Below are 23,347 nucleotides of genomic sequence, written 5' to 3' on the forward strand. Positions count from 1 at the left end.
CCTCTAGAACACCATTGCATTTTCACACATTTTTGGGGGCCTACTTGGATGCCAAATATTTGTTTGTGTAGATGGGTTTGTTACTAGAATGAAATGCAAACTAGATTGTGTGTAAGGAGAGGACACTGAGCAGCTGTTTTCACATCTGGACACTGGAGCACTAGTGTGGGACCCCAGAACACCCTTTTTATTAGGGGGGCCACACAGGTGCTCCAGTGTATACTATAGGGGGGGCTACATCTGTGAAGCTTGTACCAAACAGGTAAAGTATTGCAGCTTGACAAAGGGCAATAAAAAATATACATCTTGGAACTCGGCTAAAATAGATAATTGTACCCCACTTCCAAGCAATGTTTCCTATTTCTAGTTCTGCCATCAAATATCTGTGTGCTAATTATACCATTTTTGTTTTACATAGGGGAGAAAAGACTCGGAGGACACCCCTCATCCCAGGAGACCAGAGCCCCCCCCCTCTGGAAGAAGGGGAAATACCAACCCAAGAAGAAGAGCAGGAGGAAGAAGAAGATGTGGTGGAGATTGGCACCACAACAGGTGAGTGTCTGCGACCACAGACTCAGGTAAAAGAGATGGATGGTGGTAGATTTTTGAGACCTTTTTTTTTTTGTTCTTTATCTCTTTTTAGGTGATCGTGATCCAGAACGCTTTACATCTGAAAGTGCCCAGATACTCATCGGGGAGATCATGGGGTGTAATCTCCAATTGCAAAACATCCAGCAACAAATCACTGATGTTATTAAAAAAAATAATAACATCATTGATGTTTTGGGGCGAATTTAAACCCCACAAAATCACCTGTTTTATGTAACTAAAATTTTTACAATGTTTAGAAAAGCCAAATTTGGAGGATGCACACAGTGTGCCAACATGTGCTATCTGCCATCACGGGAGATCAATGGACGCGTTTTGGGGGTGCAACCCCTTCCTCAATTATAAAGTCGCATTGAGGAAGGGCTTGCTCCCCCAAAACACGTCCCTTGATCCCCCCTGATGGCAGATAGCACATGTTGACATTCTGAACTTGGTGTGCATCTTCCAAATTTGGCTTTTCCAGGGGTGATTTCCCCCCATCTGAACGCTATATCAAACACAGTTCCTAAATACTCATGTCTGATATAGCCTTCAGGTTTTACTATATCTGAACTTTGTAAGTTCAAGTTTTTTGGCTTTCTTGTTGGTTTTACACAGGCCTGTTTTAACTGAAATGGATATTTCGATTTTTGATAATGCTACTGCAAACATTGTTATACAACAAACATGTTGGTTTGTTTTAAAAACCTTGCGGAAATGCACATGTGATTGTGCAGCTATAAAAAAGTGCCTTACTCAAGAATGTGTGGATTATTGTCTCAACACTACAACACTTTTGGGGTGATGTAATTGCTGTTTTATGCACAAATGGGGGTTATTTCCTAAGGGCAATTACACTTTGCACTACAAGTGCAGGTTCAGTGCAGTTGCAAGTGCACTTGTAGTGAAATGTGTTTTGGCATTTAGGAAGTACCAGCCAACACTATTTTTTATAAGGTTACCCAATCACGACATTTTCTGCACTCAAAACATTTCTGTCAGGGTCAGCTAAAACAAACACAAGCAGTAAATGTCCACCAAGAATTTCTTTTGTTTGTTTTTTATTTTACAAAGGTGTCACAGATTCTCTGGCATATTGATAGCCCCCCTACCCGCAAAGAACTCCAGGTAGCGTAACTGGACATCACGGGCATTCAGGGAGGGCAAGCCAGGACGGCCACTTTCAAGCGCCGTCAGTGTTGATGGATTTGGGATTCCGGCCTCAGGCCCAACTGAGCCAGCATAGTTGGCTGAATGTTTTCTTAAAAAATTATGGAGAACACAGCAGGCAAGTATTATATGGTTCAGTTTATACTCCGCCATATGGATGGGTGTCAGAAATAATCGGAACCGGCTGGCCAGGATTCCAAATGTGTTCTCCACCACTCTTCGGGCTCTGGCCAGCCGGTAATTAAAAACCCTCTGTTCCGGGGTGAGGGTCCTCATCGGGAATGGCCGCATCAGGTGGTCCCCCAGTGCAAATGCTTCATCAGCAACGAACACAAATGGGAGACCTTCAACATTGTCCTCTGGAGGTGGCAAGTCCAAGCTGCCATTCTGGAGACGCCTGTAGAACTCCGTCTGGGCGATCACTTCACCATCGGACATCCGGCCATTCTTCCCCACGTCCACATACAAGAAGTCGTAATTAGCCGACACCAACGCCAACATCACTATACTATTAAACCCCTTGTAATTATAATAGTACGACCCCGAGTTGGGTGGTGGGACGATGTGGACGTGTTTCCCATCAATTGCCCCTCCGCAGTTAGGAAAGTCCCACCACTGGGCAAAGTGGGAGGCCACAGTCTGCCATTTCTGTGGCGTGGAAGGAAACTGTTGAGGAAAAAACAATAAACATTACTATTTTTTCACAGAAACATGGCAAGCAGATTATACACAAACATTATGGGGCAACCTCCAGATAGCATTTAATAAGGGGAATTTAACAAGGCCAAAGTATAAGGTACACCTATCATATTGCCCCTCCCCCCCTCTCATGGGCCATTTCTAACATTATAGGGGGGGGGGAACTCTTGGACAGGTAACCCTCTTCACTTCATTTTGAGATGAATGCCTAAATACAGGGTATTACTTGGAACAGCCCCTCCTTAGTTACACTATTAGCAGACCACTGGACAGGTAAGAAGTGTCTGAATACAAAGATATAAATACACATTGTACACATTTGAGGACATTTGGACATTCTGCTATTACCTATCAAGATAATAATAGGATACAAAAACTTTAAACAGTCCATTGGAAAGTATACAGGCAGGCCCTTGCACTACATGCTTTGGGGAATTCATCCATAAATCTGACCAGTAAAGAGATGGGTATAGTGTGTATGGGTTTGGCAAAGTCAGCAGATAGATGATTGAGGATAGAGAATTGGGATCAGCTGACTTAGCAGTTGGGGGAGGGAGGGTTACCAAAAATTTGTGGACACCACAAAAAAAGCCTCTGGCACTCTGCCTGAATTTAAAGCTAAAATAACATTAACAAACATTTTAGGGGGTGTTTGGGGTAAAGCACTACTATGGAGCTGATAAAATACATTGTTAAGTGACTACATGAGGTGAATATAGGGCAGGAGACACCATGCTGGAGAGGTTATTGAAGGGCAAATATGTATGAAGGACCTAAAATAATAATTACATAAAAATCCAACATGCATGAGGACAAAGGGGACATTCACAGCATATTCCAATCATGGTAATTAGGGAATGAGGAAAGAAATACAAGATATTAGCAAACATTCAATACAATAAAATATGATATAAAAGGATAAAAATCTTACCTTCATATACTCCTTCTGCAGGACCTGGATGATGGCAGAACAGGTCTCTGGGATGATGATACCCAGAGCCTGGGGGGAGATGCCTGTCGAGAACTTCAAGTCCTGCAGACTTCTCCCTGTGGCCAAATACCGCAGGGTAGCGACCAACCTCTGCTCCGGAGTGATGGCTTGCCTCATGCAGGTATCCTGCCTGCTGATATAGGGGGTCAGCGAAGCCAACAGACGGTGAAATACGGGGTCCGTCATCCGGAGAAAGTTCCTGAAATCATCAGGATTATTCTCACGGATCTCACGGAGCAAAGGCATATGACAGAACTGGTCACGCTGAAGCAACTAATTCTTGGTCCATGAACTCCTCCCCACCCTGTTCATGGACTGGACTTGTGTCAAGATCAGGACCCCAACACCAAGCCCCCGCACAGCACGAACTCTACGAGGAGTACGCATACGAAACATGGCTAGAAAACGGTTGGCTGCTCAGAACGAAGTAACAGAACGCACTGAAGAACAGCAAGGCCTGTGAAGAGCGACCTGAAAACCAGTAACGAACGAACAAGAATACAGTGACTAAAGTCGCGTGGAACTTGCTTGCACGCACTGAAGAGCAGATACAAACCCACAAGCACAAACTGAACGGCAGAAAACGATCTGAAAGCCACGAGTCTGAAAAAGCGCAAATCGTCTCTCACCAAACTTTTACTAACACGAGATTAGCAAAAGGAGCCCAAAGGGTGCCGCGCTTGGTTCTGAACCGGCCTTTTCTAGTCTCGTCGTACGTGGTGTATGTGACCGCGTGGTTGTCGATCGGAAATTCCGACAACTTTGTGCGACCGTGTGTAGGCAAAACAAGTTTGAGCCAACATCCGTCGGAAAAAATCAGAGGATTTTGTTGTCGGAATGTCCGAACAAAGTCCGACCGTGTGTACGGGGCATAAGAGTTTCAATTGGTATGCAATTAGGTGGGCCCTTGCACTACGTGGTTTTGGTAGATCTGAAGAAAATCTAATAGTGTGTATTAATAGTGTGTATGGGGCCTTAGCTAGTTTGCTGCAGTCTATTAGCACCTATTTCTCTCCTACATATTTATTGATTTTTTTCCCCCCTCTCTTAGCTAGTTCCCTGAAGTCTATTAGCACCTATTTCTCTCCTACATAATTATTAATTTTTTTTGTTGCCATTGACGTTCGAGACTATGCACATACTTTGGGAATATGCCATCATCGGTCCTCATGATGTTCTAACACTTTGCTTTTAAAATCATTTGTTCTTAACATCAACTTCATTGTGTGTATACATATATACAGGTTTTCTATTATTATTTTGTGTATGTTGTTAAAACTATACAATGATTTTGACTGACGTGTCGAGTTTGCTCCACATTCAATTGGTGTATCAGATTTTCTCTGGCAGTGGATTTGAATCAAACTCTTTACAGCAAATTTGAGTGAAGGTATTGTGTATTCAACCAGGTTTTCTTTGTAACACCAGCTGAGTACCAATTTTAATTGGTTAGTTCAACTGTAACCTAAAGGTAACACATTAGAGCAGTATATAGGTGATTGTGGTGACTAGTTCCAATAGGTAATGACTAAATGCTAACATTTGCGCGAAATGCATCTACCTTTTTGTCCCCTGCTCCATCTGTCGACCACTTGTCATATGAAGCTTCAATAAAACGATTTTGGAAGTGCAGCCGTCCGGAATCATTTCTTTACGTTACACAGCATATGAGCTGGGCTAGCACCTGACTAGTGTGTGTGGGGATTAACAAGAGACTCACTCACCTGGAGTGGATTTTCTTGTTTCATTGATCTGAAGAGTCCTAGGATCCCATATCAATGTGTCTCCACACCTCCCCACTCCATAGTGTAGAGGCAGCGAGGAGATGATGTGCTGTAACCTTTAGGAACCAATCATTGAGAAGTAAGGATATACAGTAACCTCTTGCAACCAATCAGTGAGCAGTAATAATGTGCCGTAACCTCTAGCAACCAATTAGTGAGCGGTAAGGAAGTCTAGTAACCATTAGCAACCAATCAATGAGCAGTATTGATGTGCAGTAATCTCTAGCAACCAATCAAGAAGCACAAATCATGTGCTGTAACCTCTAGCAAATAATCAGTGAGCAATAATGTGTGCTGTAACCCCTAGCAGCCGTTCAGTGAGCGGTAATGATACACTTAACCTCTGGCAACCAATCGCAATCGCTGCCTGATCTGATTCAGTAAACTGCTATTTTTTTTAATATCTCACAGCAGGTGGAGAACAAAATTGCATGGGGGGGGGGGGGGGGAATAAAATGTTTACCCAGGGGTAAACTGTGGGCAGCTCCTTGCTGGTACGATGTGCGTGTATAAAATGATGAGTCTTGTCCTGGGCAGGTGAATGGTCGCCCAGCTCTTACACTCCATTCTCTTGGTACATCACCATAGAACACAGATGAGCTCCCTATATGCAGAACTAAACACCACCATACAAAGCGCAGTTGATGCTTGTCCTAGCAGGACTACCCCAACAAGCTGCACTCGCACTGCCACCTGCGTCAACACCCTGTTAACATCCCCCACCCATCGATACACCTTCCCTTTAAACAACCTCACCACGCTGGAATGACATCATCCCTTACATTTCATCCCGCCTCACCCAGTTTCTGATTGGCAGATCGGCCTTCCTTTCACATGTCGCTCGCTATAGGCTGCCGCTCGCGCCGCTCAATGCTGACGGCCACGCCTCCGTAGGTGTAGGGGACGGCTCAGGTTTCTCTTTGTGCAGTGATAGGCTGAAGAAGGCGTATGTCTGGCTGAAAGAGGGTGGGCACAATGTGCCAGGGAGGTGCTGCCTCTTCTGAGCAGGGAATAGGGGTGATTTCTTTTGAGCACCCCGTTGTCTGAGCGGTGGGAGGAGCGGGGTGTCAGGCATCGGAAGGGATGATGGAAGTGAGGAGGACCGGCTTTGGTATCCCGATCACCGGCTGCCACAGCTGCTTCGGTAGTATAGCTGCATCTTCGGGGCTTAAGCTGCAGCTCTGACCGACACAGGACACATCAGAGGAGACAACAGTAGACATTTACAGGGATAAGAAAGCGCAGGACATCGTAGGAAGGAGGCAGACAGGTGGCACAGGGACCATTGGGGAGGTGGGGGGTGATGTTCACCATCCCAGAGGTACAGTCTGGGTACCAGGGACAGGATGGCAGTCATCATCCTCAGGTGATATAGACCACCTCTGGGGGATAGCTGAAAAAAAATGAAATCCATTTGAACATATTATGCATTTCTTTATATTACAATCTTCAACAAGAATTAAAAAGATCATTCCAATTACAGATGCCAATAGACCGCCAATCAAAGGGTAGTAAACGAAGTGCGTGGACTATCCAATGTTATATATATTAACCACAAGCAATCTGCCACTCTGTACATTCGAATCTTGAAGAGGGAAGCGTTAGCCCACCTAAAATCAGCCAACGAGAGGAGAAGAGGGCCCTGCCCAAACAAGCTTACATTCTAAGAGACATCTGGATTCCGGGAGAGACCGCGCGCTCAGCTGGAGACGGCCTATGAGAGGAAGAGATAGCCAGAGAGGCCCAGCTTGCTGAGATCAAGTAAGTTGGGGGAGGGGATGGATGATTGACAGCACCTCCTTGCACCTGTTCATGGATGGAGATGGGATTTGCAATCAGCATCCCTCTTCTGCTGGGTACCACATCCTTGTCTGATCTATGGTGCCTGCCCATAGCAGCACTGGAACAGTATATATACTGGGGGGCTGAGTATGTAATATCTGCCTCCTCTCAATCATGTCATTGTTAACCAACTCCTTACCAGTGGCATCTTCAAGGAGTTTGGTCCTACCAAGCCTATGTTGGAATCTATGAAGCTATGCACCCTTTTCTGCTCTCTTATAAAATCTTCTAATCTACCCCCCCCCCCCCTATTCTTCACCTCATCCTGCACCTGCTGTAATATCAGCCCACCCATTTGCAGTTTGCCTCTCCACATCCCCTGAGTGGTTTTCAGGCCCTACCAACAATGAAGGGATTAATGGAGCATTATCAACTGCCCTCTTCCATTTCTGCATATCTTGCCTTGCTACTGCCTGCTCACATCCTTCTTTGCTTTCCCTGACAACCAGTGTTGCAACCCTCCCCCATTTATGCCATTGTATCCCATCCTATTTATGTCTGCATCATTCTCATCTTCCTTTTTTTTCTTTGCAACCATCATTTGAATTTCTACAGTTTCCCTTTAAAGTCTGGATGGTTTAACACATAATATCTATCTGCCTGCCTACATGCGGGCTTTGAGCATATATGAGAGCCTGCTGTATATGGACATGTATTTTGCTATAAATATCTGCAAAAACATGTGGCCATGTACAAAATAAATAAATATATATATTTGTGTGTGTATACACCCAGTGATGCTTGCACATATGATACTGTAGTTTAAAATTGTGTGTGTATGTGTGTGTGTATGTATGTGTGTGTGTGTGTGTGTGTGTGTGTGTATATATATATATAAATACCAAAACTGACATTTGCTGGAAATAGGGAGGAAAAGGCATGTGTTCCAAGACAAACATAGCAAATACATTATTTTACATGTACATTGCGCATATATATATATATATATGCAATGTACATGTAAAATAATGTATTTGCTATGTTTGTCTTGGAACACATGCCTTTTCCTCCCTATTTCCAGCAAATGTCAGTTTTGGTATTTTTGTATTATTGCTCTTCCTGGTTTATTATGTGTGCCATATGAATATTGTCTTCTTGGTCATTTTCCTTTATGTATCTTGATACATCCCTCTAGCCTATATTCCATCTTTGCTATCACTCTCATCCTCAGACCCCTCCCTTATCAGCTGGCAGCTCACTGCATTCATGGAACCTGTTATTCATATAGGTGTGCCTGGCTAGAGGGTTGTGTTTGTCCTGATGGTTGAAATGCAGTTTGCTACCCCAATAACTGCTATTATTCAGGATCACTGGTTTGTATCACAGTAATGCTCATTAGTAAAAAGGACAAGGTTATAAAAATAAGATTATGCAAAGATACAGCCCTATACTACTTTAGGTACTTTGTAAAGGAAAATAAGCTAATATACAGTTCAGTATGTGACACCCTGGCAAATGTGTCAGTGCCAACATGGATCAGTCCATCTTAATAATTGGGAGCCCAGTTACATATCTTCAAAATAGGGAAAGGCCAGGTAACCTCACAAGAGTGTAGGTTTTTTTTTCCTTGTTCAGATATGCTTAGATATGGCATTCTGAGGAGGAGTAGCCACACATAGTTTTGAGGGGGCTTGTATTTTTCACAGAAAGTTGTTACTTTTCTGAAATTTTGCTTTATGCAAATGGTTGGTTATTTAAAGCTGAGGTCAAACAAACTTTCGTTTAAATTTGTTTCTCAGTAGCCACAAATAATATAAATCCACTCTCTGTATATTAAATGCCTTTGCAAGCCCTGTTAAAAGTAGTAGTGACATCAGTGTGCATAGAGCAGAGCTGTTGCAGGGACCCAGCAGGCCCTACCTGCTACAGGCTGTTTGTAGAAAACAGGAGGGGGCGGAGACGAGACCAGTCACCCTGCACAAGGAGAGAGAGCAGCAGTGACCGGTCTTTATTTCAGGAAGGTCCTGCTCATAATAACATTTTCACACTGGATTACTACACACATCTGAATGAAATAAATAAAATACACCAAGAATCAAGTAAGAATACATATGCCGCTTGCATTTAGACCATATTTGCTTATCCCAGAATTTAGCTTTAGTTTTTTTCTTTATCAAGACTAAATCAACCTACAGATTGTAGGAGCTCACATTAATCAGTCCGAAGCCATCTTTCCTTGGAATGATTGTTTTAAAATAATGAATAATGCCATTTTGTTTCTGCACTGGGATCATTATTTTCACCATTCCTGCTGCCTTTTTAAATCCTGTATCACCTGTGTGCATAACATGAAAGAATCTGCTGCTGTTAGGAGTATTTAGAAGGCATCCACCTTCCAACACCACAACCTTCTGCATACAGTTACTTAAAGCGGAGTTCCACCCATAATATAATGTTTACATCAATCAGCAGCTTTCTGCATGAACAACATCATTTGGGCCAAATTTTCTTTTACTTACTCTGTCTGCATTGTTGCCATGGGGTCCCTTCTGATCTGCCACTTCTGGGCCGCGGCAATTTAAGTCATATCCTGCGGTGCTGTGCTGCTGGGAGATGTGTGTCATCGTTTCCCAGAAGTCAGTGGGTAGCACCGAAGGATAGCATTACATTCTTTCAAAACAGGAAAGGACGTGATCAAAGGCGGATCTACACACTGTCAGCGCTACGCCCGGCTTACAATGTGCATGCACGAGATCAGGAGGTGCATGCTGGGTAGCCAGCATGCACCTTATCCCTGAAGAGAGTCCTAGTGGGCTTCACATGCCCACAATCAAGATGGAATCGCTCAGGAAGATGAAAATAAAATGTATAATTTACTTACCTTTTTTTTTTTTTTTTTTTTTTTTTTTTAATAAGAACAGGATTGAAATATATATTATTTAAAAGGTATTTATTTAGTTTTCACAATATAAGGTACAAAGAAAAAAGATCACATTATTCGCACATAAGGCCCTTGAGGGCATACAAAATCTGGTATCCACTGATATTCAATAAAAGGAAACACCATGCCAAAAAGAAAGAAAACCCCAACCAACATTCACACATTCATACCAGCATCACATACGACCCCCTATCAGCATCACATTCCCAGGGACCCCTCATTTGGCGGAAAGTTCCACGCAAAACAATACCTGCCCAATTTGTTGCCGTCCGTCGGACCAGTACTCCTAAGTTACTGTAGTAGGAAGAAACGCATTGAGTAAGCTGCGATGATAGAACATTCCTCCAGGAAAACCTCAGACATCCAACCATGGCTGCCATATTTTGGTGAATTTCTTAGGGCATGCCCTACTTTTTATATATCAACTTAAATTTAGGTAAAACCCCATGAACAATACGAAAGAAAGCATGGGCTGAAAGGGGCCCGCATCCCTCCAATGCAATAAGGGATTGAAATATATACATGCATTAATGTATATTATCGCATACAAGCTGAGGGGATGCTGAAAAAAAAAAATGTGGGCGGAACTCCGCTTTAAAGTTGTATTCCTGTGATGTATTTATTTTTCCTTTTTGTTAGGGATGCAACGATACCATTTTTTTTTTTTTTTTTTTTTAACACAGAGTACGAGTACCGATACTTCCCTTTTTTTTTTTTTTTTTTAAGCACTCAACGATACCCATTGCCTAGGGTAGGGTTGACTGGATAGAGGGGTGGTAATAATAATAATACTTAAGTAAAAATAATATAATTATAAATCAATTCATTGTTATTTATTGAATTAATAAATGCAAAGATCATACCTAACAACCAGTCCTTGAAGTGTTCTCTGGGTGCTGAAGAGGCTGTGGGGACCAATATAGTAGTCTGGAGGAAATGTGAGAGAGGAAGTTCAGGTGAGTAAAGCTATTTTTTATGACCCCCCCTAGTCCAGGGGTAGGCAACCTGTGGCCCTCCAGCTGTTGCAGAACTACAAGTCCCATCATGCCTCTGGGAGTAATTGTAACTGCCACTTTTGCAATACCTCGTGGGACATGTATAGCCATGCTTGTAACTGCCAGCCTTACAATGCATCATGAGAAATGTAGTTCCACAACAGCTGGAGGGCCACAGATTGCCCACCTCTGTCTTAGACCCAAACAAGCGTTTTACTCTTACAGTGGTGGTGCAGCCCCACTGCAAGGGGGCATTTTTCTTTTCCCTGTAGTTCAGCTAGATTTTTTTGTAAATGGAAGTTCATGCATCCAACCAAAAAGAGAGACCGCTGAGATAGAAGGATGAAAGCAGGGATTGTGATCCAAATGAGAGACTGTCCCTCCCAAAGAGGTACAGTTTGGAGCTGCAGTATATAGCAGCACTTCTAAAGGCATTAGGAAATGTCTTAGAAGCATCTCAGACTGATCCAAAATGTGACAGAATGCAAATGCTAACCTACTCAATCCCTAATGGAAACCTGTACACAAAAAAAAAATGGTGGCTGCCATTGCTTACCTTCTGCAAATGCTAGCTGCCTGGCTGTCTCTGCTTGCTTTGTCCTTGAGCTAAAGCCTAGATCAGGCAAGTCAGAATACAGTTTAAACTCCTAATTAGCCTACTCATTGCAGTCAGTGACCTAGAAAGTACTGAAGTAATTGGCTTGGCATGACAGCCACGAATATACTGTTTTCAGATGTCAGCAATGGCAGCCTTTGTACATCTCTAAAGGTTTCCTTTAAATGTGACATCACTGCCCCCCCCCCCCCCCCCCCCCACCCGCCTCGTTCAACCAGTGAACACCTTGTATTCATTGAAAAAAATGCAAGTCATTCTGTGAATGGCAGTGGTGCCAAGGGAGTGACCCCATGTGGTCAGTGTGTAGTGGAGCAGCTGCTTGGCACAGGACCGACTACTACAGTGATTGTTGACTTCCAAAGGAGCCCTTCAGGTATGAGATATGCATACTTACATAGGTCCAAACAATGTAAGAATGCAATTAAGATCATATCTAGAGTTCAGCTTTAAAATGACCCTAGGTCTGTTGCTACCTTACAAAATTAGACTAGAAGGATGCCACATCCCCACATGCATGCTGTGGTTTCACGTACTAGCCTCTATATTACCACTGTGCCCTGTAGTGACATAGAGGCCAGTGGGTGGAACCACAGCATGCACTCAGAAATGTCAGAAACTAGTGGTGGCCATAGGTTTGCAAGAGAACAGAGTTGGTGCCCTCAGAACAGGTTAGTATTCTTAAAGGGTGCTTCAAGTCTAGTTTTTTTTTCCCCCAGGTAGAAACCGGGTCGTTTTTAACCATTTGATTTCCAAGGAGGAATTTTAAATATTAAGACTGACACTCTCTTAGCTAGCATCTAAAGGCAGCATTTTTAAGAAAATTTGTCCTTAACCCTTACTAATGCTTTAAATAAGCCTATTACAGTATATATTGTAGAGGTCTACAATAAAGTATACCCAGTGAGAGTATACAAAAAAAGTATTTGATCCCCTGCTGATTTTGTACCTTTGCCCTCTGACAAAGAAATGATCAGTCTATAATTTTAATGGTAGGTTTATTTTAACAATGAGAGACAGAATAACAACACAAATATCCAGAAAACCACATTTCAAAAAAAGTATAAATTGATTTGCATTTTAATGAGTCAAATAAGTATTTGATCCCCTTTAATCAGCAAAATGTATGGCTCCCAGGTATCTTCTATACAGGTAACGAGCTGAGATTAGGAGCACTCCCTGAACAGTGCATTACAAGCCCTGACTGGCTGAAGCAGTGAAAGCTTCAGCCAATCAGGGCACAGAGCACTGTCAGAGTCATGATTGGACACTGTCATCATGACTTTATCCAATCATGGCTCATTCCAGCCCCACAGTGTAAAAGTATTCTTTCAATGGCAGCCATTTTCAGTGTGATTTTGGTGTGGAGAGAGATAGAACAGGGCTCTGCTCAGTGCTATTAGTTAGTGTGCTATACTGTGCTATTTAGCTTTAATTGTCAGTGTAGAATATTAGTTTAGTGTCAGTCTAAGGATAGTGTGAGTGTAGTGAGGAGGACCATCATTCAGCTTTTCATAGTGTGCAGCTAGAGTAGGGACAGCTCAGATAGTTTAAGTGTAGTGTAGTGAGACCGTGTCAGTAATCTTGACATTAGTATATAGCTAGAGTAGGGACAGTTCAGATAGCTTTAGTGTAGTGACGGTTGAACACCATCTATTTGATTGCGTTACTGCCAGGTTAACGCCATATAGTTTTGCATGTGTTACTGCCAGTTTAACACCATATAGTTCTGTGTGCGTTACTACAAGTTTAATGCCATATAGTTTTGTGGGTTACTGCCAGTTTAACGCCATTTACTTTTGTGTGTGTGTTACTGCCAGTTTAACAGCATATAGTTCTGTGCATCACTGTACGTTTGGCACATTATATTACAGTATATTATATTGTATCTGTGGATTGTGTCTGTGTAGTGTGAGTACTCAAATTAAAGGGCACCAAACACCTCTTTACATTGATTAAAGTGCATCTACGTACAGATTTCAACTTCTCCTTTACATTTGCTTATAAGCACCACTCCTTCCCTCCCAATAATGTCTGTGAGAACAACAAGGAGAGGCAGATGTTCCCTTGGCACTGTAAGGGGGCCAGCAACAAATGTGTCTACAGGCAAAGGTGGACATGGTGGTCAGTCCTCAGTCAGGGCATCATTTCCTCTGTTTAGTGAGTTTGGCCGTGCTATCCAGCCACAGCATGCAGGGGAGGTGGTGGACTGGCTTACTAAACCTTCCTCATCCTCCTCATCCTCTGTCACACAAGCAGAGACAAGTGTGCAGTCCCCTGCAGTTGCCAGAGTGGATAAACCTGCCTCCTTGTCCACATCTATTCCTGCCATAGCCCTAACATCAGCCATTGAGAAGTAAGCTGAGTTATTTGACTACAGCGTCAGCCACTTGCACCTTGATGATGCCCAGCCATTACTGGATTCAGATGCTGGTTCTGAGGTTGAGGATGACAGGAACATGAGCCTAGAGAGAGGGAGGAACACTGGTAGACAAATTGGCATTCATGTTCCCCAAGCCACAGCGTGTTGCCAAGTTGTCTCCAGTGGTAATGATAAAGATAGAGGAGATGATGATGAGGTCACTGATGCGACTTGGGTGTCAGAGGAGGAAACTGAAGGTGAGGTGGCACAACCCCAAGGAGGTCGGCATCAAGAAAGAGTAGAGTAGCCACCCTATTCCATCACATTCTGCAGCTGTTATCTTCCGGCCCACTCCCCACAGCTCAGCTGTCTGGGCCTTTTTCAGCACATCTGCAGCAGATCGCACTGTTGCTATCTGCAAACGGTGTCACAGGCACATCAAACATGGCAAAAACACCAATCATTTGGGTACCACATGCCTAACAAGGCATTTAACGTCCAACCACTCAGCCCGTTGGCAAGAGCACCTAAAAGCCACACAAAAGGGGCAGAAATCTGTCCCTCCTCCTTACCCACTTCAGTCTGCCCCTGCGATACTGAGTCATTACCTTTCAGCAGCCTCCACTGACAGGGTGTCCCAGGTCCTAGCAGCTCATCTACCAGCAGCACACCACCAGCTGTAGACTGTAGCCGGCAAATTTCTCTGCCCCATCTTCTGCAGCGGAAAAAAAAAATACAGTCCCTGCCACCCACATGCCCAGCGTCTGAATGCAAGCTTGTCAAAGCTGTTGGCTCTCCAACTTCTGCGTTTCAGCCTGGTTGATTCTGCCCCCTTTCGTGAATTCGCAAAATGTGCTCTACCACAATGGCAGGTTCCCAGTCGCTACTACTTTTCACGTAAGGCCGTTCCATCTCTCTACCATCACGTGGAAGGGAATGTTCTGGCATCGTTGGGCAAGGCAGTCAGCCGTAAAATCCACCTTACTGCTGACACGTGGTCCAGCAAGCATGAGCAGGGACAATATATTTTGTTCACAGCACACTGGGTAACTCTGCTTGCAACTCGAAAGGATGCAGGACAGGACTCAGTGCTGCAGCTTGTTGTGACCCCACGTCTCCATACAGCTGGTGGTGATGATGCCAGACCTGTGAGCTCTACCCCCTCCTCCTCCTCTGCCACCTCCATGCCCTCCTCTGCAGAATTGTCCTATGAACATCAGGTACCCCCTAAGCGTTCAAAGGGCTTTTCCCAGAGTCAGGCTAAAAGGTGCCAGGCAGTGCTTCAGCTGGTGTGTTTAGGGGACAGGAACCACACCAGAGCAGAGATTCTTGCAGGTCTGCAAGGACAGGCCCAGAGGTGGTTCACACCACGCCAGCTGGAGCCAGGAATGGTGGTGTCCGATAATGGCTCAAACCTCCTGTCCGCCCTTAGAGAGGGAAAGTTGACACATGTGCCATGCCTGGCACATGTCCTCAATTTGTTTGTGCAGCGTTTCCTAAGTACGTACCCAGGGTTGCAAGATGTACTAAAACAGGCCAGAAGAGTCTGTAGCCATTTCAGGCGGTCATACACAGCCAGTGCTCGGTTGGCTGAAATGCAGCGGGAATTCCACCTGCCCATAAACCGCCTGATTTGTGACATGCCCACCAGGTGGAACTCAACTTTGGGAATGCTGCAGCGGCTATACATGCAGCAGAGGGCCGTCAACGAGTACTTGTGTCAGTACGGCACAACAACAGGCTCAGGCCGCCTCTTTTTTACCCACGCCAATGGCTGGTTATTAACCACTTCCCGCCCGCCCTATAGCGGATTGACGTCCGGGAAGTGGTTGTGTTATCCTGACTGGACGTCATATGACGTCCAGCAGGATAACATGCCGCAGCGCGCCCCCGGGGGCGCGCATCGCGGCGATCGGTGGAGCGGTGTGTCAGTCTGACACACCGCTACACTGATCTTGGTAAAAAGCCTCCGGCGGAGGCTCTTTACCACGTGATCAGCCGTGTCCAATCACGGCTGATCACGCTGTCAATAGGAAGAGCCGTTGATCGGCTCTTCCTCACTCGCGTCTGACAGACGCGATTAGAGGAGAGCCGATCGGCGGTTCTCCTGGCAGGGGGGGTCTGTGCTGATTGTTTATCAGCGCAGCCCCCCCTCAGATCACCACACTGGACCACCAGGGATCGCCACTAGGACCACCAGGGAAGGGGCAACATGTGGATGGCCAGGTATGTACCCCATGGCCATCCACATGTGCCCAGTGTGCCCAGTCAGTGCCAATCAGTGCGCACAAATGGGCACTGATTGGCACCATTATGTTGCAGTGATGCCCAACAATGCCACCCTTAGGGGCATCACTGCAAACAACCAGTGCCGTCAGTGCCACCCATCAGTGTCCATTCATGCCACCTGTCAGTGCCCATCCGTGCCCATCAGTGCCCATCTATCAGTGCCCATCCATGCCCATCTGTGCCAACTATCAGTGCCACCCATAAGTAACCATCAATGCCACCTATGAGTGCCCATCAATGCCACCTATGAGTGCCCATCAGCGCTGCCTATAAGTGCCCATCTGTGCCACCTATGAGTGCCCATCAGTGCCGCTTACCAGTGCCACCTATCAGTGCCCATCAGTGCCGCCTATCAGTGCCCATCAGTGCCGCCTATCAGTGCCCATCATCAGTGCCCGTCAGTGCCACCTCATCAGTGCCACCTCATTGGTGCCACCTCATCGGTGCCCATCAGTGCCGCCGTATCAGTGCCAGTCAGTGCCCGTCAGTGCAGCCATATCAGTGCCCGTCGTTGAAGAAGAAAACGTACTTATTTACAAAAAAATTTTAACAGAAACAAAGAAAAACTTGTTTTTTTTCAAAATTTTCGGTCTTTTTTTATTTGTTGCGCAAAAAATAAAAACCGCAGAGGTGATCAAATACCACCAAAAGAAAGCTCTATTTGTGGGAACAAAATGATAAAAAATTTGTTTGGGTACAGTGTAGCATGACCGCGCAATTGTCATTCAAATTGCGACAGTGCTGAAAGCTGAAAATTGGTCTGGGCAGGAAGGTGTCTAAGTGCCTGGTATTGAAGTGGTTAAGGATGCATGCACTATATTGTCACCATTTAAGGAAGCCACAAGGATGGTGAGCAGTGACAGTGCATGCATCAGTCACACAATCCCTGTTGTGTTCCTGCTGGAGAAGACTCTGCATGGCATTATGGACAGGGCACTGGAGGCAGAGCAGCAGGAGGAAGAGGAGGACTTCCTTTCCTCTCAAGGCCCACTTTATGCAGACACCATCATTCCTATGTCACAGAACACACAGGAGGAGAGAGGAGGATGAGGAGGAGGATTCTGGCACTTTCATAGGCTTTGAAGAAGAGGAAGACATGCGTCAGTTTGTAAGCGATGGCTTTCCAACCCCAGGACCCTTGGGAGTAGTACGTGGCTGGGAGGAGGAAGTTCCAGATGCTGTCATCCTGAGTGACCCCGAGGAGTCTGCTTCTCAAGCCTCTGCAAATTTGAGGCGCATGGGCAACCTCATGCTTCAAAGCCTGCGAAAGGACCCAAGAATACTTGGCATAAAGGAGAAGGATGATTACTGGTTGGCAACCCTCCTTGACCACCGTTATAAGGGGAAGGTCTCTGAACTCATCCCGTCCCCACAGAGAGTGCAGAGGATAAAATCTCTTGAGGACACATTAAAGAGGATTTTATTGAACGTTTTTCCTGACTCTAGTAGGTTACAGTGTGGTGAAAAACGTCGTTTTGAGTCTTCCGTTGGTCAAGAAAGGAGCGTTGGAGAAGGCATCCGCCTAAGTGAGGCATTTCAGAATTTTTTTAGTCCTCGCCGCCCAGGGCTGTCAGCTTCCACATCCCATCGGCAGCATCTGCATCACATGGTGGACGATTACCTCGGGGCCAAAACACAGACGGAGAGCTTTCCAGCTGACGATCCACTGGCTTACTGGGTCATGAGAATAGACCACTGGTCAGAACTTGCCCAGTATGCTGTTGAGTTGTTGGGCTGCCCTGCATCCAGAATTCTTTCAGAACGGGCATTCAGTGCTGCAGGAGGTTTCGCTACTGATTATAGAACGTGTCTGTCCACAGGCTCTGTGGACCGTTTAACTTTTATAAAAAATGAATCACTCCTGGATTACTGGCTATGAAGCCCCTGATGCCGATGTCACTGATTAAGTCTTTTTGGGATGTGGAATCTCTGCAGGACTTTGAGGCTGCCTAGCTTTGAGGGTGTTCAATCATGTAATCTGGAAGAATGTTTTTGGTATAGGTTTCATGGGCACAATTAACACCCAAAGACCAATTTTTCTGCACCTGTCTGACAGGTGCATATCATTGCAATTTTTTACAGCAAGGCAAATTCTTGCTTACATCAAGATTATCTCTATAGGATTACGGTGGCAAGACGCCACCGACACCCAAAGACCAATTTTAACGCACCCGCTACTTCTATTCAAAGTCAGTGACACCAGAATGTATCCAAAAAATCTCTAATCTTGTTCCCAGTGCACTACATTGTGGCCATTTCATACACACTGGCTCCCCAGCTGTTGCTGAGCAAAATAAAGGCAGCTTGCAAGAAAAATTTCATTTTTCTTGGCTTTATAAATGCAGTTATTGCTGCAGCAGATTCTAGACATGGTACAGATCTGCCACTTTACAGCTAGACTAAGGGGACCCCCCTGGCACTATATTGGAAGGAATTTTTCATTTTTAGGCTTTCACTTTAAAAAATAAAAAAATCACTGCTTATTTAAAAATGACGTTTTTCACAAACTTTTTTTTTTTTATTGATCCATGTCCCCCAGGGCAGGACCCAGACCCCTAATAACCATTGTTTGCCTAATTACTTGCATTTAAGCCTTCAAAATGGGCACTTTTGATATTTGACGTTCGGGTCCCATTGACTTTAATGGGGTTCGTTGTTCGGGGTCCGAACGTTCGCGGTGTTCGGAAGTTCTGGTCCGAACTGAACGCCCATCCCTACTAGCCAGTCTCCAGACCTTAATCCCATACAAAATATGTGGAGGGAGCTGAAGGTTAGAGTTACCAAATGCCAGCCTCAAAACCTTAATGACTCGGAGAGGATCTGCAAAGAGGAGTGGGACAAAATCCCTCCTGAGATGTGTGCAAACCTGGTGGCCAACCACAAGAAACGTCTGACCTCTGTGATTGCCAGCAAGGGATTTACCACCAAGTACTAAGTCACTACTGACATATAATCACACACATAGGTTGGACTTGATGGACTTGTGTCTTTTTTCGACCTCACCTACTATGTAATTATGTAACTATGTTTTGCGAAGGATTCAAATATATATTTCACTCATTAAAACGCAAATCAATTTATAACTTTTTTGTAATTTGTTTTTCTGGATATAGGAAGTCCCCGAGTATTTTTGTTGTTATTCTGTCTCTTACTGTTAAAGTTATCCTGCCATTAAAATTATAGACTGATCATTTCTTTGTCAGTGGGTAAACGTACAAAATCAGCAGGGGATCAAATACTTTTTTCCCTTGCTGTATATGTACATGTGTCATTGCTGCCGTTTTCCTGCTACCATTTAATTTATAACTTGGCTATTGAACGCTGATTTTCATAGAGCATTGTTGTTGCAAGTATATCAGGATGACCTACAATGACCCTGAATCACCTACAGTCACTAGCAGACTTGTTTTATTTAATGTTCTAATTCAATCTTCCCCTGCAGTTTAGCGATTCAGAAACTTGACTTTTGCCAAGAAGCTCATATTCACATGCATATTTCTGTGAATGTGTTAGATAAGTGTATATATATATATATTTAACACCCTAGAGAATAAAATGGTGGCCGTTGCAATACTTTCTGTCAACAAGCGCACTTTTTTTTTGGAAAAAATACACTTTTTTTTTAATTAAAAATAAGACAACAGTAAAGTTAGCCCAATTTTTTTTTATATTGTGAAAGATAATGTTACGCTGAGTAAATTGATACCCAACATGTCACGCTTCAAAATTGCGCCCGCTCGTGGAATGGCGACAAACTTTTACCCTTAAAAATCTCCATAGGCGACATTTAAAAAATTCTACAGATTGCATGTTTTGAGTTACAGAGGTCTATGTGTGGTTTGAACAAGGGGGGGGGGGGGGTGCTCACGTATACGTTCGCTTCTGTACGTGAGCTCGGCGGGACGGGGAGCGTTTTAAATTTTTTCTTGTTCTTATATATTTTACCTTTTTTTTGTATTTACTTTTTACACTGTTCTTTAAAAAAAATTGTGTCACTTTTATTCCTATTACAAGGAATGTAAACATGTAATGTAATAGAAAAAAAAGCATGACGGGAACTCTTAAATATGAGATCTGGGATCAAAAAGACCTCAGATCTCATATTTGGGTGGAAAAGTGGTGTAGTGGGTAGCATTCTCACCTAGCAGTAAAAAGACACTACCTGCCTGGAGTTTGCATGTTCTCCCTGTGCCTGCGTGGGCTTCCTCCAGGTAATCCGGTTTCCTCCCACACTCCAAACACATGCTGGTAGGTTAATTGGCTTCTGTCTAAATTGGCCCTAGTATATGAATGTGAGTTAGGGACCTTAAGCTCCTTGAGGGTAGGGACCGATGTGAATATATATGTAAAGCGCTGCGTAAATTGACGGCGCTATAGAAGTACCTTAAATAATAATAATATTTACACTAAAATGCAATAAAAAATATATACTGTATTGGCGTATAACACACACTTTTTCACCCTGAAAATCATGTGCAAATAGCGTGTGCGTGTTATACGCCTATACTTCAATTTTAGCTGCTTCGGAGGGGACAGGGAGGGGGGCAGGACGAGCGCCATCAGATTACATACATTGAGAATCTCCTGTTTACTTGGCGGCCTCTAATAGGAAGTCCCGTCTCCTGGGAAGCCATTGGCCACCCTCCCTGTCCCCTCTAGGCTGCAGATGGCCATCGATCAGACTGCACTGATGGCAATGGTGAGGCTACTGCACTGATGGCAATGGTGAGGCTGCTGCATTGATGGCAATGGTGAGGCTGCATTAATGGCACTTGTGAGGCTGCAGATGGGCACTGACCCTTATTTTGTTTCAAAGTTCCTTATTTAAAATGTAAGGTTTTTTTCCTGAAACTTCCCTCTTAAATGAATGTGCGTGTTTTACGCCTATGCGTGTTATACGCCGATAAATACGGTAAATGTCATTTGAAAAAAATGTCCCTTTTAAGAGCTATGGGCGGAAGTGACATTTTGACGTCACTTCCGCCCTGCAGTGGTATGGAGATGGGTGGGGGCCATCTTCCCCTCACTCATCTCCATACCACAGACATGACGGACCCGATTGCCTCCGCCGCTACCGAGGGCTCCGGTAAGCAGTGGAGGGCACCGGAGCGTGGCGGGAGGGGGAGGGGGCGATAAAGTGATCTTGCAGCGAATCCGCTGCAGAAACCACTTTTATCTGAAAGTGGACCGCCCACTGAAGAAGAGGATACTGGAGTTATGGTAGCTAGCTGCTGCCATAACGATATTCGTCCTCAAAGTACTGCCGTATAACGATGGAGGGCGGTCCGTAAGTGGTTAAACTTACTTTGTGAAGATCCCCACACATTTCCTTCCTATGATTAGGCACTGTTGTGTCACAGAATTCATAGAGCCTGCCTTCTGAACTACAGAGGTGCTGAGAGGAGGAGTTTCAGGAGGCAGTACAGGAAACACTACTTGCAGGCAGCAAGGTACCATGGGATAGTCCTTAGAAATTGAACATAAACAGCAGAAAAGCTGCAAAGCATGCAAGGAATCCATGAAGTTGTAGAAAGAGATGTGCAGCAGACAGGCAGCACAAAATGCAATGATATATTTTAAGTGGGCCTTTATTGGATTGTCAAAAATAACTTTTTTGTTGCTCTTTTAAAGCGGATGTAAACCCGATTCATGAAATTTTGAGTTTGGCACATATAACTACAGTGTTTTTCTTATCTCTCTTCAAAGCACTTAGTCCCGTGGCTTTCTCCTGCTCCATTCCTCTGTTATCAGCATGACAGCTTCTGACAAGTTCTTGGCACAGGAGATAAAACCAGCCTGAATTTTGTGGCAGGGAGGTTGCAATAAATAGATTAACAGAAAGCTGCTCTACTCACGGGACAGCTCTGAAAGTCTTTGCCTATCTGGAGGGGGGTGTGCCTTTCCTCCAATTGGCTGTCTCATGTGTAATCCAACACTACACTGCTACTGCTGAATGAGGAAGTGAAAATTCTAACACAATGTGCACATTCTAAACAGTATATAAAGCTGAAGACCGCAGATATACATGTAAAACTTATGTAGGGAGATTTGTTTCATCCCTGTGTATCATCTGAGGCTGTTCACTTTACTGGGTATATGTGAGGTTTTACATCCACTTTAAATCTAAACTGCAGGAGATTATAATGCAGTTTACATATTTGTAAACTAGTTTATGTGCCATAGAATTCATATTTCCATTCTGCTAGTCTTTTGAGCCAGATTTTCCACTGAGACAGCACAGCCAGGTTCTGCAGGTCACACTGCATCTAAACAAGACTCACCTGACCCTGTGGTTGGAGACTGAAAAAGCAGTGGCCCAATCATGAGGGCACCCTGATGCTCTCCTTTCCTTTAACACAACCTTGTAAAACATTCTGGAGTGGTGGCTTATTGTCTTTGTTTACAGTGCCACCACTCGCCATGTACCCAACTGTGGGCCTTAGAGGTACCAATGTGGGATGGACTTTCCTACACTTATAGTGCACCATGTACTGTAGTTGCCCTCCTGGATACTCTAGAGTACATTATTTCCTCCACTTTGTTCTCTATTCAGCCTCTACAGAGAGAGGAGCAGAAGGTGTGGTAGCGGCGGTTGAGCAGAACATGTTGTAAATTCAAAGAGATGGTGGTAATTTTTTGTTTTATGCGTGTGCTTACTCTGGCCAAACACAATAAAGGGACCCATGAAATGAAGAGTAAACTTTAGGGCTGCCATACATGGTTCAGCAGGGACTGTCCGAATTTCAATTCATGTATGGAGAGGCTGATTGTACAGATATACCTATCTTGTACAGATATACCTACAACCATCCTGTTGGGTTTTTCCCGACCGATCAGTGCTGCAATAATCAGTGTATTCTGATGGCAGGGAAGTCTCCTCATCGGCATAACACAATAACACAGCGAGTGTGATCCCCTCATCCACCAGGAATATGTAATGGGGGAATCGGATCCTTTTTTTTTTTTTTCGTTCAATCCGCTGATTGAATGAAAAAATATAAATGTATGGCCATCTTGAGGGAAAGCATCCTCACACAGATGTGCTTGGTGGAAAGCCAAAACGTATTTCTAGGAGAGATTTGTAGAACTACTTTTTGCTTTTTATCAGCCCGTTTCTTGTAACGCATGCTGAT

General features: G+C 44.3%; 1 protein-coding gene across 8 annotated transcripts in view; it reads left to right on the forward strand.

Annotated features, from left to right (window-relative positions):
• The first annotated feature begins 6,164 nt into the window (after nucleotides 1–6,164).
• PPFIA3 (PTPRF interacting protein alpha 3) overlaps nucleotides 6,165–23,347 on the forward strand; it is a 715,578-nt gene continuing 698,395 nt past the window's right edge. For 7 of the 8 annotated variants that reach the window (XM_073602297.1, XM_073602301.1, XM_073602303.1 and 4 more), the window contains exon 1: nucleotides 6,165–6,993. The gene's annotated coding sequence lies outside the window, so the exon portion shown is untranslated. The remainder of the gene's footprint in view (nucleotides 6,994–23,347) is intronic. The other variant, XM_073602298.1, reaches the window with a different exon arrangement.

This window comes from Aquarana catesbeiana, linkage group LG10 (genome assembly GCF_042186555.1).
Source record: "Aquarana catesbeiana isolate 2022-GZ linkage group LG10, ASM4218655v1, whole genome shotgun sequence".
NCBI lineage: Eukaryota > Metazoa > Chordata > Amphibia > Anura > Ranidae > Aquarana > Aquarana catesbeiana.